Source organism: Parasteatoda tepidariorum, chromosome 5, assembly GCF_982258835.1.
Source record: "Parasteatoda tepidariorum strain Cologne lab strain chromosome 5, Ptep-v5.0, whole genome shotgun sequence".
Classification (NCBI taxonomy): Eukaryota; Metazoa; Arthropoda; class Arachnida; order Araneae; family Theridiidae; genus Parasteatoda; species Parasteatoda tepidariorum.
In genome coordinates, this window is record NC_141759.1 from 120,938,620 (window position 1) to 120,956,758 (window position 18,139).

An 18,139-nucleotide genomic window follows, 5' to 3' on the forward strand; every position below is an offset into this window, starting at 1 on the left:
TGAACGAAATATTATATATCTTTCTATTTCAGATTAATTCAGGCAATTTAAAATCTCACAGAAGTGCCGCAGTGGAGGGAAATTCCTAAAAACATCCGACGATTCAAATCGAATTTTGTTTATTCATCCTATAAATAAACCAGAAAAAATATGTTTCGAGCTTAAGAGAAAGAAAAAAAAAACATTTATATAGCATTATCATCAAATTCCGTTTACATAAGGGCGAAAGAGTTTCCGATAAACTAAGATTTAATAACAGGTAAGTGTTTGACCAAATACAGTGCTATGTTAATATCTCAGATTCATGACATAATTATTTTATTCTTATTTAAACAGACAGAAACGCTTTTCTTTCCTTTTTTATTTCTTTTGTGTTCGAGGTTTTTTGAGCCTTTTATAAATAACATTTTCATGATGACTATCCCTGTTAAATTACATGAAAGTTAGAAAGAAAAAGAAAAAAATTGCTCCTACAAAACAGAGGCATTGCAATAAGAGAACGGAAAAGGAGCGGCCTTCTTACCTGAATCACCACAAAAACGCCCAGCAAGCAAAAGAAAAAGAGACAAGTGACGTGGAAAGAGAAATTGATTCACGTCCACTGAAGTTTTTATCTTATCTTTCAAGTCTATTATTTGAAGAATTAATTCCGAGATCGATCTATTACTTTTTTTTTTTCAACCTTTATTTTGCATAAACGTCAACACATTGAAAATAAGACTCTTATTTTATTGATGAAATGTTCCATCTCAAAGTCCATCCATCAGTAAATAGAACGGGAGGACTTTCAAATTCTTGCCTATCAAATTTAGTTTTCAATGACCCAATTTCAAGAGAATACAACTAAACAAATATCCTTAAAAGAAGCAAAAATATTTCTTTTTAAAAGTAAAAACTGTTATTCAAAATAACATTATACTACATCCGTAACTAACAAATTGAACTCTCCCTCTCTCTCTATATATATATATTCATGAAGTAGAAAATTATTACACATAATTAGCCTATCTTAATTTATTTTTTAACCTAGGTTCATATCATAAACTTAGTTTGGAATTTTTTCAATAGTTTCAGAAATTCATATCTGTTCACATGCGAACAAATTAAGTTTGTGATAAGTTAAAATTTAAATAATTATTCTAATACTACTTTGAGTTATATTTTTTTTCCACATAATTTAAAAATATTAGTTGAGTTTAAATAAAACTGAAATTTACTTGCATTTTTTTTCTAACTCGTAGAACCGAAGTCAAACAAACTTTTCACCCCAACTCCACAGCCCCGGTTTAGTGTGAAAAGTCAAATAAGTTCGAGGGCCGTCTTAAATGGCAAGCATCCCCCCCCCCCCGGGAAAAGAAATGTATTGGGTCCCTATAACATGTCATGCTGTTTAAAATCGAACTAAAAAACTTCACATACATAAAATAAAGCATTTTTAAGATATTAATTACAATTTTAACCAACTTACCTCACTCAATGTCCATAAAATAAAGCAATTTTAAACTATGCATAATTTAAAAAACAATTGAGATACTAATCAGGTGCAATTCTTAAAGGATAAAAAAAATTTAATAACCATGAAGCTAATTAAAATAATTAAATTAAATAAACAATACAATATGAAAATGTTGACAAATGAAAAAAATGACAAATGTGTAACAAGTGAAAAAAATTGAAAAGATTAATTATTTCGTCAAACTATTATTAAAGTCAGTTATTAAAACATATATTTCAACGCACATCTGACATAACCAGTTTAAAAGTTGCTGTTCCCTAGTGCTGTGTAATTTTAAACTTTTTCAATTATTACTTTATTTAACTAATTACAAATACTTAATAGAGTTGGTGGTGGTCAAGCATATGAGGGGACATTATGACTTAAAGGTTGAGTACCTAAAAACTTCCTTTTAACGTAGAAAATTAGATTTCGGTTGACTTCTTAAGTTTTGTTGATAAACTATTAAAATTATTGGTCTTTGATGAATGAAAATCAATCACTATTTAAAGGCAAAAAAATTCACACTTTTAACACGAGAATATATTTATTTAAAAAATATATTTATAATGCAATGTTGATTATGCTTAGCTTTTTTTTTTTAAACACAATTTATAAAAAGTAAGATTCTTAAGGGCCCTCTGAGTGGTTGGGTCCCCCAGGCACTGGCCGGGTGTGTCCATGCGTAAAGACGGTACTGATAAGTTCTACTGACTTTTAAAATATTACATTTAAAATTTCCAGCTTCAAGGTTTTAGACTTATTTACACTGTTAAGATTTTTATCAAACAATTTGTATTGCAAAGCAGTAAGAGAAAATAAGAAATTGTTTTGTATAATTGAATTTAAAAAAATGCCTGATTTTGTTAATTGTGATTAAGATGCATTGTATTGGACTTACTTCCAATTTTAATTCTTATTCCATTCATTTCAATTTCCCTTCTAAAAAAATTGTGAAACAGAAAACGTTTTAGATATTAACAGATTAAATTTTTGTTTCATCTCAAATGCTGAACAAAATGGACATGAAAAATATCTCAAACTAATAGCACAGGATATAAACGTTGATTCAGTCATCCTCTGTTAATGTATCTTGACATATCGAGGTCACGGACAATATGCAGAACACCTCCAATTAATATATATTTTATTATAGACACATTAAAGACAAGAAACCTGTATCTTCTTCGAGTTTATTCTTTAAATACATGTTGAAAAAAATGTTTTCAAAATTTAAAAAATAAATAAATTTAAAAAAAAAATAGCACGAAAACAAATAAAACATTGCGAGTAAATTATAAAAATCGACTCATTTTCTGGGTATTTAGCTCATTTTATATTAAGGTTATAAAAATATGTGTTGCGCGAATTTTTTATAGAAAGCAGATGGAAAAAAAAAATCGGTGGTTTATATGCGTTTATTATAGTTTTTCACGAAAATTTTATAAGAAATTCTTGCAACATATTTTAAGATAAACTTTATATAAAACGAACATAATAAATGGAAAATTAGCAGAGACCCTATAAACTTGAGTTTAATAAGTTGCATGCAATATTTGATTTATTAATTTTTCGAGCATAAAAAAATTGTCGCCTTTGAAAAAAATTGCATCTTATTTTCCACCCCCATAAACACGTGGTTCCAAATAACTTTAGAAATGTTAATTTGTCACCACAGTACCGTCTTTACGAATGGAAACATCGGGCAGGGCCCGTTTGCCCCAAGCACTCGGGTGTCCTTCAGAATTTTATATATTGTATTAAAAATACTCCTGATTTTTCTGTTCTCATTTCAAAATCATTGCATTATATATATTTTTTTTAAATTAAATATATTCTAGTGTGAAAAGTGTGCATTTTGTTTTTGTCTACAGTGATTGATTATAATCAGGGGTGCCACTCTAAAAAAATCACAGGACTGAAAGTTTTATATATTTTAACGGTGTAGCGCAATGTGAACAAATATCCCTCTTGAACATTTTAATTAGTATAATATCAATAATATTTGCATTATTAATCTTAAAAATAACACATAACATTAATTCAGAACAGAAATAAAATAACAATAAATTAAAAATTTAATGTGATTTTAAAGATTGAGAAGCAGTTTTAATTTTCCGATAACATTAAGTAATTACTAACAACTAAGATTATTATAGATAAACAAAGCACAAAAAACAATATAAATTCTTAATTTCTCAATAAAATACTACAAAATGTTCTATAAATAAGGATCCACTACATAGAAACTGCTATCCGAGTCTAATTTTATTGCTTCATAAAAAAACTTGTTATTTTCTTTGAAATAAATTTAGTTTGATTATCAACTTTCTTAATTCCTTTCTCTTTTAAGGGAGATGAAGCTTTTCTTTTGTTCTGGCAATCAGTTTTTATATTAACACTTTTTGAGGCAGCTGCTGTAAGCTCAACCCACAGTGGAGCTATATTATTTTTAAGGCAAAAACCCTTTGATGTTGATTCATCACATCTTATTACTTTCTTTGAAATACATTTAGTTTGGTCATCAGCTGTTTTAATTTCTTTTTCTGTTAAGTTATCAGATATCTGAATTGAGGGATTTTTAGAACTTGATAATTCTCGTTTGGCAGTTAAACACTGCTGATACCGTTGTCGAGCAGAATTAATATTTTTTCTCATAACATGATTAGGTTGAAAGTCTGTGCTTTTCTCTTGTCTGCTTTTCAGGTAAAATTTTATCAAACTTGACGCTTCATAATTTTCAATATTTAAAGATGATCTATCATCAACAATAATGTCATCCATAATATTAAATGATCCTTCAACTAAAGGTCCTGAGAAAACTGACAATGCTGCTTTTATGAGAATAGTAAGCAACCTGTATTTTGGATCACCACCTTCTCCTTTTATATTAAACACCTCCGCCCACCAGCTATCTATTCTTGATTCTTCAGAAAATTCCACTAAATTCTCATCCATCACATACATTTTTATTTCCTCCAGCAAAAAGCCTATATCTTCTTCTTGAATGACATTAGGTAACATTTCTCCCAAATTTAGCAATGCAGTTAAGCAGGAATTATCTTTTCTGCATTTTGGATTTAGAGCGGAAAAATAGAGCAAACATTTATTATGAAATGGAAAATTCTTTATCGTATACTTACTTGTGGCAACATAAGCTTCTCTTAAAGATGTAAAAAAATTATTTACCCACTTGCTCTTATTTTTTTGGGCTTTCTTAATTAGGGCATATGCTTTTGCCCCTACATTTAAAAACTTATCACTTAATTGTCTATCTTCATTTAAATTAAAATCCTTTAAATCAGATACATTGGTTGGCAAATATTCTGGTTTTATGAAAAATGAAAGAAAATTTCTCATAAAATCAAACAACTCAGCGTGTATTAAATGGTGGTTTGGTTGATCATGTTGGAAAAACTTTACTAATTTATTAAAGTGCGGTAAAATTCCACAATAAAAATTTAATAGACAGTCAAACTTCTCATTCTGATCAAACAGAGTCAATAAAATCATTTCTTTACGAGATTGATTAGCATCTGATCTTTTTTGCTTTTTAATAGTTGCTTGAATGTTTTTAATGGATAATTTTTGACCTTCAGAAACACGATTCCTCTCAAATACTAAAGCTAATAGAAATTCAAATTTCTTACTTTCTTCATCCGTAAGAAAACTTGCATAATAAATTAATAATGCATCTTTAATGCAAACAAGTCTATCACATATTGTAAGCATTTGTAGAAATCTGTTTTCAATCGGACGAAGAATTTGCAAAACAGTTTTGAAATTTAATAAAAGTTGAAGCTCAGCAAATAAGCATTTAGCTTTTGGCGATTCATTAATGTCATAAAATACATTATTTGAGATTTCTTCTATAAATTTTTCAAAATATTTAAAGAAAACCTTTGCAGCATTGTGGAATTTATGAGTTAAATCCCCATCTATTTGCAGCAAATGCATATTTTCGTCTCTGATGAGCTTCTCAACTCCATTCTTGGAGCCTCTCATCGTTGCGCAATTGTCAAAAAGACAACTAACAATTTTAGAAAAATTAATATCGTTATCTTCTAAAAGTTGATTTATCTTTAAAAATATGTTTCTTGAAGAAGCCATATTTTCTTTCCTTGATCCCAAATGGGCTGTTATTACCCTATTAAGATCATCATCAAACACTCTAACCAAGACATTTATTATTTTCTCCCCATTATTATTGGTTGCCTCATCTACGTTCATAGAAAAAAAATTAGCATTTAGCTTTGCAACCAATTCATCTCTCATTGTCTTTGCCACACCATGCGTTGTAATATAAGTTGCAGATGTTCTTTCCATTTTCAACTTCGACAAAGCTAATTTATCCTTAGCTAATGCTTGACTTAAATCGATTAATTTAGGAGCTAGCGAAAATGGAAGTGAATGTTCTGATAAAAAACACGAAATAACAGCTTTTTGATTTGCTATACGATCACATAATGCAAGATGAGCCTTCTCAGACTGTTGTTTTGCACCTGGAAGAGTTTGCACATACTTCTGAGAACGACAGTTTTTCTGATGTTCGCTATCTTCTGCATGCTTTAATAAAGCTTTTTTACCATTGTTAGCATAATTTAATTTTTTTCCACAGAGAAAGCAAAAACAATGACCCACTTCTTTTAATTTCCTACACCACTCCACATGTAAAATACCACCTGAATCTTTTTCTTGAAGCCACTCCCATCGCCATTTATTTTTAATTCCAACATCATACGTTGGTTTATTGGAGTTGACATATTCCATTGTAAAAATAATCAACTTTAACACATTGTAATCAAACGCAGTAAAAAGTTTACCATCCGATGATCGATGCCAGATTCAATTTCCCGCTAAGTTAAGTCTGTGAAGAAAGAATTTTTCTCCTGCTTCCCAGTAGCGAAGGCCAATCCACTAGCGCTTTAGTTTCCATTCGCAATCTATGACGTCATGCTTCCTGACGTCACCTTACTCCGTGACTTAGTGCGTTATCGCATTTTTTGCGCTTATGTGAATAATTTGACTTTACTTCTAAATTTTAGGAAGAAATAAACGGGAAAAGATATTTTCCTGAAATAATTATCGAAAAAAAAAACATTTTTAGCAATGTATACATATATTTTATTTTTAAAATGGTTTTTTTTTTTCAAATTTAAAATTGAATTTCTGAATTTGATATTTTTTAATAGGACGGAATTCCGTCCCCAAGACGGAAGAGTGGCACCCCTGATTATAATGCAAACACCCATAACTTGAATAGTTTATCACAAAGAAAACTTAAAAAGTCAACCGAAATCTAATTTTCTACGTTAAAATGAAGTTTTTAGGTACTCAACTAGTTTCTCTAGTTATGCTTGACCACCATCCACTCTGTTTAGTATTTAATTAGTTAAATAAAGTAATAATTGAAAGAGCATAGAATTAAAGAGTTTTATGGGACAGCAATTTTTAAACGGGTTAGGTCAGATGTGCGTTGAGGAATATTCTTATAACTGACTTTAACCCTGTAACGAAATAATTCATACCTTTTGAATTTTTTTTTGTTATACCCTAAATCAATGTAACGAAATAATTCATACCGTTTGAATTTTTTTTGTTATACCCTAAATCAATATATCTAAATCAATGACTTTCCATTTTTTTTTTTTTTTTTAAATAGTAAATATCATGACAAATTTTGTTCAATACCGAAATTCATGACTTTCCAGGTGCACAGATACCCTGGACATATAATTGGGGCCCAAAATATTTTTGTGCCCGGGGGTCCTGCTTGCTATTAAGACGGCCCTGATACACTGTTTATCTCATCCAAGTAAAGGCTTTTAATCGTTCGTTTTCAACCCTCATTCTTTCTTCAAATGAATGATCATTGAATGACGATAAAACTTTTTGTAAGCAGTTTTCTTTTGGATTCTTCTCTCAATTTCATTCTTTTTGTAACTTCCTTACAGGCCCGTACTGGGGCATTTAGGAGGGGCAATCTACAAAAACTGGGCACACAATATTTATTTAAAATATATATATATAAAAAAAAAAAAATTTGACTAACAGCTATAAAACTAAAGTATTGAAGTTGAAAATGAAAAGAAAGAGAGAATAGAAAACCTCTTAATTCTTGCAACAAAATTTTAGTTCTAAAAATAATATTTTCCGAAAAAAAAAAAAAAAAAAAGTATTCACAAAACGTTCAAACAATCAATCAGACTCGTTTTTAAAAATACTGCGCTATTAGAAGAATGCCATAAAAACGTGCCCGCATTAGAAACGTATAATTGCTTCGATATAAAAACGCCGAAAAAATAAAAAAATATTTATTCCTAGTTCTTAAAATTAAATGTTAAAAATCACAGTTGGTTATCGGTTATCTGTCTTATCGAGCAGGAAAAGTGACGCTTCCTTTAAATGCTGTGCTATTATAAAAACTGCAAAAACGACTTTCGTTATTCTTAAAGCGAATCGCTGGAAGAAAAAAAACACGACGAAATTGACTTGTCTGAATATAGTTTTAAGCAAAACTCGTGGTTTCGTAGAAAGTTATCTAGTTTTTACACGTCAAATTTCGCTTTTCCATTTGTCTTCGTCTAGAACACATTTTGCAAGCCGTGTGCAAGTTTTAGAACTTATTAAATAGATGTAAAAACTATTCTTAATAATAAAAAATACTGGATTTTAGATTATTCTTTGTTTAAATCTATCAAAAAAACTTTTCTGAAAAATACTTTGCCGAACATTCGGTAAAAGGGACGAATATCGAATAGTGGCCGCATATTCATTACATTCCTACGAAGAACCTTAGAAAATTGCAGAGATCTCTCTAAAATTAAAAAAAAAAAAAAGGGCAGGTCACCTTCAGTTTTGAAGAGTATACTAATCTTAAAAATTATATTAAATATATCTAGATTAATGGCCTTCAAAACCGAATTTAAAATACTCGAATAAATGACAAATAATATTTTAAATCAATTTAGCTTAAAAATAATTTGTTGTAGTTATGGTAATCTAAAGTTCCTGGTTTCGGCTACTACAACTACATTTTCCTTCTTTTCCTGAAAAAAATGAGGCGACAATATTTTTACTCAAAGCGCAAGGGCAGGTAGAATGCGCCACCTTTTTATGTAAAAACAATGAAATTGTAACTGTTTTGTAGAAGGTTAAAGAAGTAAGTTTGTTAGAAAAACAAAGGTCTAGAGCAGTGCTTCCCAACCTTTTTTGTGCCATGTCCCACCTAAGTTATTCTAAAATTCTTATGCCCCCCTATGTAACATATACATAATTTTTAATATTAAAAAATTGAATTGTTCACTTAAGAAACTTAAATGATAGGTTTTTGGAAGAAATCACTAGGAAATTGTTAGCGAAACACAGTGAATAAATTTTCAAAACATATAATGAAAAACTAAAATTCAAATAGTTTTAATAAAGATTTCTCTATAATTTTATATTTTAATTTAGTGAGATCCTTGCTGCACAGAGATTTTATGTTAGGTTCCAATTTGGTTAGCTTCAGTCTCAAGTATCCCCGTTGTGTTATATCCAGACGATTTCTTTTTTTAGCAGTAAATCATTTACAGCACTAAATCCACATTCAGCTAAATATGAAGATGGAAACGGTAGCAATAGTTTTCTTGCACAATTGGTTGAATTTGGGTATTTGATTTCTGTTTCCTCACAAAGCCATGCCATCAATCCCTTTATATTAAATAAAGTTTTAACTGACTCATCATTTTGCATTTCTGCGAGTTCTTTTTGATACTGCATATTTGATATATCAGACAAATCCACTAACTTTGGCTGCATCATCCATGTTGGGAAATCAATTTGTTTTAAATCAGAGAATCTTTCTTTTAAATCAGCCGATAGAATTTTCAGATGATCGACAATAACAAGTGAAGCGGTATTATTTACTTCACATTTTTGGAGTCAATGAAACTGTTCAAAGTTTTTGTTGTTAATATATATCTGACATAACTCAATAAGATTAATGAAACCAAATATCTTCGCTTCTGCATCAACAAGAGCTTTATTTGTTCCTTGAAGTTGCTTATTTAATATATTTAGTTTTTCAAAGATATCGGCTGAATAACTCACAAATGCTTTATCATTGACTGTTAACGGATACTTCATTTTAGGTTTGTCACTTAAAAAATCACTAAGAATATCAAACAGTTCCATAAATCTTTTCAAGCAGTTTCCTTTAGAGAGCCATCTTACTTCAGTGTGAAGTAAAAGTCTCACATGGCCTGCATTTTGTTCTTCACAAAATAGCTTGAAGAGAAGCTAACATTTGGCATTAGCTTTAATATCATTGATGCACTTTATTACTGAATGTAGTACTTCATTTAGAACAGGCAAGATGTTTCTAGCTACCAAGTTTTCCCTATGAATAACACAATGCACGACAATCATTTCTGGATTCTCATCTTTCATCAATTTTAAGCAGCCATTTTTCTTAGGAGCACCATCTGCAGCACAAGATGTTATGTATTTATTGGTATATTATTGACATTTATATACTTTTTTAGCTTATTATATATATCGTTGGGGGTAGTGGTGCTTTCTAATCTTTTACAGAACAACATTTCTGCAGCAAAATGCCCTTTATTAATATATCTTACGTAAGTTATCAATACTGCCACACTGTCTATCAAAGTTGATTCATCCATTTGCACTGAGAATTTCCTTGTTTTCACCTTTTCAACACGTTGTTTTTCGATATCTTCGCTCATTTCGTCTATTCTTCTGCTAACAGTATTGTTACTGAGTGGCATAGCTTTTACATCTTTTTCAAGAACCGTTTTAAGCGATGCTGATATTGACGGTTTTATTTAATTCTCTCCTGTAGTATGATTTTTTCCAGATTTAGCGATGAATAAAAAAAAATTGATAACTAGCCTCAAGAATACGATTATGAGTTGAAGTGTGAGCAGTAAATAGAGACTTTATTGTTGTTCTCTTTTCAAAATTTTTCCTTAAAGCTTGAAAGTCCACACGGAGTCTGCTGCAGGGAGGTTAACTTGACGACGCCAAAAACCCAGCTGATATTCTGGTCTTGTCAAAAGAATTTATAATATTTATCAGCTGCAATTATTTAAGAACTTGAATTTTTGCACCGAATTCTAGCATTTTGCAATTTTGGCACCGAAATCTAGCATTGCATTTAAATAGCCCGGAGCAAAAGGGTTAAACTCGTGTCGAGTCCATTTTCGAATTGCCCCCTTAACAATCAAATTGCCCCCCAGTGGGCGTGGGCCCCACGTTGGGAAACACTGGTCTAGAGACTTCAGTATTTTGAAGATAAAATAAGGGAGTTTGGTAAGGAGCAGAATTCTCGAATTTTACACTTGAAAAATAAATAAAAGTTTTTAGAAACAAATCAATTATACTTTCATAAACTCAAGAGGCACCAAACTAAAAGATCTGGGAACCAGGGTTGGTTTTTCGACGTCAAAAACTTATCGGAAAAGTGTCAAAAACTGTCGAAATCTGTAAAAATCCTGGGCAAATTTCTTTTTCAACATTGGAGACATTTTTTAGATGCTAAATCATGCACAATACTCGAATTATATACTACTATATTTATGATTTATATTGTATATCATATTTAAAAAATGATGCAAAAATTATTGAAACTATTAAATGGTTTTTCTAATGGTAATCTTCATACTTCAAGATCCATATTATAACTATTTGGTTTATATAACAGGTAATACCAAAGAGTTGTAAATTATTATTAATATAAATATTGATTTTAATTCTTTTGTGTTATAATTTAGGCAAATTTTTTAGATTAAATAAAATAAAAGTGTTCGCCAATAACTGTCTAAACTCAACGTATAATTTCTTTTCTTATAGATCCTCAATATTTGTTATTAATTATATTCAGGTGAGCAGAATATGTTTAAAAGAGCAAACAAGTCTCAGCCATGGGAAAATTTCTACAAAATCTTTTGTTAAAAAATGTATCGCTTTGCAAAACTTTTTCTTGTTATAAAAAACACATGTCAATTTGTGTATTTATTAGTTTAAATTCTTTTAGTTAATAAGTGAGACTTTAAAATTTATTTGAATTAATTTTTACTATTTCAATATGTTTTGATTTTTATTATTTTATAACACATATGCTCGTTTTTTCAAGAATTGTGTAAAATCAAATGAATTTTTTCCCCATCTGAATTTTATTTTCCAAATACAGTATAGTGAACCTTCAAGGGACCGAAATTTCGGTACACTATAACGAGGAGTCCACAATATACATACCACAAAATTTTTTAACGAATGGTTCTGAATTCCTCCCTTTTATTACACATTTAAATAAATGACCAATAAAATGAAATACAAAAAAGACTATAAAAAAGTATGTAACAAAAAATGCGTTACATTTTACAAAAAATTTAGGAATGGCCTTTATTTATGGATGAGAAATTGAGATAAAAGAATCAAACAAGAAAAAATGCTTACGTTAAATTCCACTCTATAGATGGCTTAAAAAATCAGTACATGTAATACATGTAGAAATTTCGAAAAATAACAGAAAATGAAGAAAAAAATCAGTCGAAGACAGAAAAAAGTTCATAATATCCAACTTCCTCTGTTTTTTGGTTCACTATATCCACAAAAAATAACATATGTGTATAGCAAAGCGTTTGAACGTTTTGTTCACTATATCTGGGAGTTCACAATTAGCAGTGTTCACTAAAGGGTTTGACTGTATATATATATATATATCTATTTAAAAAAACAAAAAGCTAAAATATTTGGGGAAATTTAGATAAAAAAAAACAACAAAAACTTTGTTCATTGGAAATATAAGGATCTGAGGATTTTCTGTACTCCTGCTTATACGTACATGAATACTTTCAATACTGATGAACTAATGCTAATTTTATTAATGTATAATTAGTTCACAGATTAATGAATTACAATTTATAAAAAACATAAATGAGTTAATTTTTTCAAGCAATCAATTCAAGGGTTTACCTTTATAGCAGCATTATTAAAATAAATTTCTTAGTTACATGTTATTTTATTGTGCTATAATAGCTTTAGTAATTCTACACTCTAGACCAGTGTTCCCCAACCCCCGGTCCGTGGATTGAATGGTAGCGGGCTGCCCATTTCATTGAAACTGAATTTAAATTCTTTGGTTTAGACCCCAAATTAAAAATATATGTGTTCTATTAAAATTTTACTTATTTAAAAAAAAGGGGGCCCCGAAGGTAGTGACATAAATTTTTTAATGTTTGTAATGTATCATTGTCTCAAATTACCCCCAGATGAAACCGTCAAATTGCAAAGAAACATGCTCAGGGTTCTCATTGATTTAACGTTCTAGTAAGTTAAAGTGTTAAATCACTTTTTTTGGTGTAACTGTACTTTATTTTAAAGGCATGTTTAAATACAATTTAATTAAAATTAATGAATCAAAATAATCTAAAATATAAACAATCATTGCCACCCCCCACAGCGGGCTGCAATAAACAGGTCCGTTGACAGGTCAGGGGTGATAAAAAGGTTGGGGAACACTGCTCTAGACTACGCAGCTCAGCATCAATCAAAATAATAGTTTGGAATTTCAGTCTTATTCATACAAAACTGAAAAAAGAAATTGGAGTATAGTTTGTCTAAAGTGAGAACTCCCCTAGTCATTTAACAGGACCCGTGGTGGTAACTATGGTAACGAGGTTTAACTATTTCAAGTAAGGGTGTGGGGTCACTGTTTAGGGCAGGTTTTGGCTCCGGTCAGCGAACGAAAGGGAATCTTTTTTTTCTCTTCAGTTTATTGTGTTAGCCCTAGAGTGAAGAGAAATTACCCTCCCTGAAATGCGCTGTTCTTGTTTCCATAGCAGCAGATGGTCTCAGACATTGTGGCGGGGGGAGTTCTTACTGTGGACAACCTATAGAGAAGGCTTCAAAACTTTTTTTGGTAGGTGTATGCTTCAGGGAAAGAAGTAGTTAAAATGGGATTAAATGAAAATGATTTTAGATATAATGATTAAGACGGCTGTTGAGTGATTTTTTTTATAATTATACCGATTGTATATGTATTTTGATTTCAAATATATTAACAAACGGACAGATTGCGTACATTTCAATTTTGCACATTTTCAATTATTATTTAATATTTTCTACACAAAAATTTGGGTTTCTGACAGTAATTGTCAAAAAGAATTTAATATCAAAATAATATTTAAACATTGATCATTTATAATTTTATATGTATGTTTATTTATAAATACTTCTTATTTATAATAGCTAATAATTATCCTTACACTAAAATTTTGAGATATTGACACTTGTCAAAAAGGGTTTTTTGACAAGACAGATGATAAAACCATGGTTAAAACTGTCGATTGTCAAAAATTTGCCAACTCTGAATACATATGTTCCAAGAATAGTTGAGTGCTTATTTTAATACATTCTAAGTTTATAGCAATACATTTTTATGTAAAAAATATTGCTGAGATAGATATATGCCTTGATAACTTGTTAAATGTATTAACATGACAAAACTCTGAAATATGTTCTGATAAATGTCTGAAAATATTCATACATTTGCATTAAACAAAAATTACATTCTACTGACATCACAATAAATAGTTAAATTCTATAGAAAATTTTTACACATTAATTTCTGGAGACACTAAACCCAAAAAATTATCAGAGAGATGTAAGAAAAAATGCAACAGTACAACTCTCTGGCAGAATTTTTTTGAGCTATCTACAACAAAACTGTAGCACGAATATCTTTCTGCAAGACAGTTTTAATCATATATGTTCAGAGCTCATTCTAGGAAGGAAAAAGGGCAGGGTGCAAAAGTTTAAAAAAAGGGCATTATTACTTTAAAAAAGGCAATAATTTCTTTCTATGGGCTTTACACATTCTATTAATAAACATTGTCAATTAGTAAATGAAAAATGTTTTTATCAACTTTACTAACAGTAGCAAAGAAATCATATTAATTACTAATTTTTATTACTAAATTAACATATATATCGAGCTAGTTAGCTTAGTAATTTATTTAAAATGCATGCATATGTTAATAAAATAATAAATGCATGTTTTTAAGTGTCTGTAGTTATGATTTATAAATTAAAATCATTAATAATAATTATTATTTAATGATAGTGGAAGTAACTGCAAACTTTCAAAGACTAGTGCAACAAGGGGGTGTGATGGCTATTTTTCCTTTCCCATATAAATCTATGTATTGAGAGCAAGGACAAACTAAATAAAAAGAGTTGAAAATAACAAAAGTTTAAGAAATCCATTGTAGAGTTTGGGGAAAAAATAAAGGGTTGAGGAAAGCATGGGCAAAAAGGGTATGGAGTCTATTACATCAGGGCACTAATTTACTTCAAAAGCAACAGGGTGGATTCTTTTGACTAAAAGGGCAGCAGGGTGCTGTGCCCTGTTTACCCTGCCTAGAATGAGCTCTGATATGTTAATAATTTAAAATAACAAAAAGAGGTTTACAGAAGAAAAAAAAAAAATCTAACTTATACTATATAATTGAACTTCTAATAATTTTTTATTCTAATATTATGGGTTATATTCTCGCATTTTGTTGTGGGGGGGGGGGGGAAGCAAAATTTATTCTTCGCAATTTGTGAATTATCATCACAATAAAAATAAAATATCTAAAAAGTATGAAATCCATGGTAGTAATTGCCGAAAAAAAGATCAACGATGAAACCACGCAAATCGGACTTCTCAAATGCCTGATTTGTTTTGAGATTAGGTTGTTGTAACAAATAATATCGTATAAAAAAAACATCGGATTTAAAAACTACGAAAAAATAAATAGCAATAACTGCCAAAAATTCAATAGAATTATTGTATTTAAAAGTAAATACTGAAATGCACGATTCGAATTTTCTATATTGCTTGAAATGTATCAGGATATTTAAAATCCACTTGAAAATTGATATAAATAACTGCCGAAAATACAATTGAAACATTAACATACTATTAACAAACATACATTAACAAACATTTACGATACTATCATTGTAAATTGATCATCAAAAAGTTTTCTAAATACATAATTTAAATATTTACATGTAAATTTCTGTCGAAAAGAAAAATCATTCTGCAAGAACCTGGGTTTGAAAAAACCCAATTATTTTAGAAAAAACCCAGCTCGCCTGGGTTTTATTGAAAAAACCCGGAGACCTTTGGGTTTTTTCATTTAGTGGTCATTAACTTTAAGTTTTACTGCGTAAATATTTTTATTATTAAAAAGTGTTGTATAAGCTTAAAAATATAAATAAATCCAAAAAGTTACTATAATTTTGTTATATGTATTTTATATTAAGTTTAAATAACGCATTATCACTAATACATATTTGAATCTTCTTTATTGGTAAATACATAATGTTCTTTTAAAAACTTATTATATTTAAGTGACAAGTTTTTTGTTAAAAAAAAAAACCCAGCTAAATTTACCTGCTCTGGAGAAATGGGATAAAAAAAGTAATGATTTGAATATTTATTGTCGTTATTATCATATTTAATAATATTTTTAAAAAATTTTTTTAAATGGAGAGGTATGAAATTTTTTCTCACCATTTTAAAGAATAAAATTTCAACTGGAAAATATGAAAACAATTCAATAGTTCTAGAGGAATCAAATTTTAAATATTTCACAGCGACCAATTTCTGTTCCATAATAAAATGGTTGTTGGTGGAGGTTGGTCATTCTTAGACTCTATTGACTTTAAAATTGTAATCAAAGGTATACGATTTTTCACAAATGATTTTAATGTTAATCAGTGGCCCTTTGTTGGTGCGGAAATGCCATTCTGTTGGCGTCACGAAAAGACGGATCGATGAATAAAATTTAGCATCAATAAAAATAATTTCAACTAATATAATTACGTGTTTAAACAAATTTTTCAATAATGAATGATAAAGCTATTTTAAATAAATAAACAATTATGTTTTGTTTAAGCTAGAATTTAATTTTATATCATTAAAATTAGTTAGCTTTAAAAGAAGATAAAAGGTCTTTTTTATTTGAGATGCTGGTTTTTTCTAAAATAACTTTTTTTACTGATTTAACTTTCAGCTCTAAAAGTGAATAATTAATAGTTCATCTCTAGTTCACCCTGACTGCAACATGAGGTTGTATCATCAAAAGTCTCACACAAATATTTTGAATACATGTTAATCTACTTATTTGTTTTGTTACTTTCTCATGTTTCCTGATTTGACTTTGTCGGCAGTTGGTGCAGAGGTTTTAATGGTCTTACTTAAAGGTTTTCTTCAATAGAAAGTCTATGGAAAAAACTCTGCACTTCCCAAAAGTGGTAGTAAACAAAGGTGGTTGTTATATAGAGCTGGTCTTTCCGGGAGGTTTCACCGTGCAATTTTTTTTAAAAAAATATTTCATCTGCATTAGTATTTAAGGTTAGGCACCCCATACATTAATATTGAATGTAAGAACATAAAAATCCAAACATAATATCAAAAGATTTTTAATCTGTTAACTTTTTTAAAAAAAATCCATTTCTAGGACATTCATTTCTCCCCAGATATTGTTAATTTAAATTTGTAATTTTTATTCAACTAAAAAACAAAAATAGAAAATAAATGTAATATATTTTTTTAATAACTATTATTTTTAAAAAGAGATATTTATTAAAATAAGACTGAAAATAATAATAAAAATAAAGTTAGAATACGTATGAATAAAATTTTTGCAATCCATATTTATTCTTAAAATAAAAAAAAATGGTTTTCATCCAAATAAAATCTCTTAATATATTCATTAAAATTATAATTAACAAAATCTAAAAAAAACTATTTTAATAACTTTATCAGAAATTTAACAATTTTAAAATTAAATGGTTATTCATAAAAAAAAGAAAATAATAAAATGACATACAAAATGAAAATAATTAACTTTAAACAAAACAGTCATTTATAAAAAAAAGTTTACACAATGACATATTAAAATAATTATTAAAGGAAAAAATATTTATAACAATTTTAATCACCAAAATAAGAGAAAAGCAAAATTCATTTACTTATCTTATTCAATATTTACCATTTATATTAAACAGAACTTTAGCTACCTTTTTAAGATCACTGTTTTTTTTTCTCTCTTATATCCTAAAACAAAAACTATTTTTACATATGTAATAAGCTAATTAAACTAATTTTTGAAATATAAACTATACTAGAACATAGCTTAAGTTCGACAGCATTTATTATGTCTCTAAATAAGTAAATCTACTCAGGGGAGATTGTGAGCCCAAGTCAAAATTCCAGAAAATTTCTTGATTTAAAAAAAAAAAAGTTTAATTTGAAAAAAATTTAAACAAGGTTTTTTATTTCCTTTTTCTCAATATTTCTTAGTTTACTTAAAATATATTTAAAATGTTACACATACCAATACCATTTACGCATACCTATGATGACCTGGAGAAGAAATTAAAATTTACAAATACAGTACACTCTCGATTATCCGTGTGCGGATTATCCGGTTTGCGGATTATCAGTGCTCATTCCGGAGTCACGAAAAAAATATAAAGAGAAACATTTTCAAGATTAAAAAAATTTGATTCATGAAGTTATAACACTACCAAATTTTTGGAAGCAATATTCGTTATCGGATTGAAGTATATGGAACATCAGCA

At 28.9% G+C, this 18,139-nt stretch overlaps 1 protein-coding gene across 6 annotated transcripts in view; it reads right to left on the bottom strand.

Moving 5' to 3' along the window:
• Window positions 1-18,139, bottom strand: part of LOC107456785 (putative fatty acyl-CoA reductase CG5065) — a 65,040-nt gene that overhangs the window by 45,343 nt on the left and 1,558 nt on the right. Inside the window, exon 1 of one of the 6 annotated variants that reach the window (XM_087165027.1) lies at window positions 17,576-17,612. The exons of 3 other annotated variants lie outside the window; for them this stretch is intronic. The gene's annotated coding sequence lies outside the window, so the exon portion shown is untranslated. Of the gene's footprint in view, window positions 1-523; window positions 592-17,575; window positions 17,613-18,139 lie in introns of those variants that run through there. 2 more of the 6 variants (XM_043051092.3, XM_043051089.3) reach the window with 2 other exon arrangements.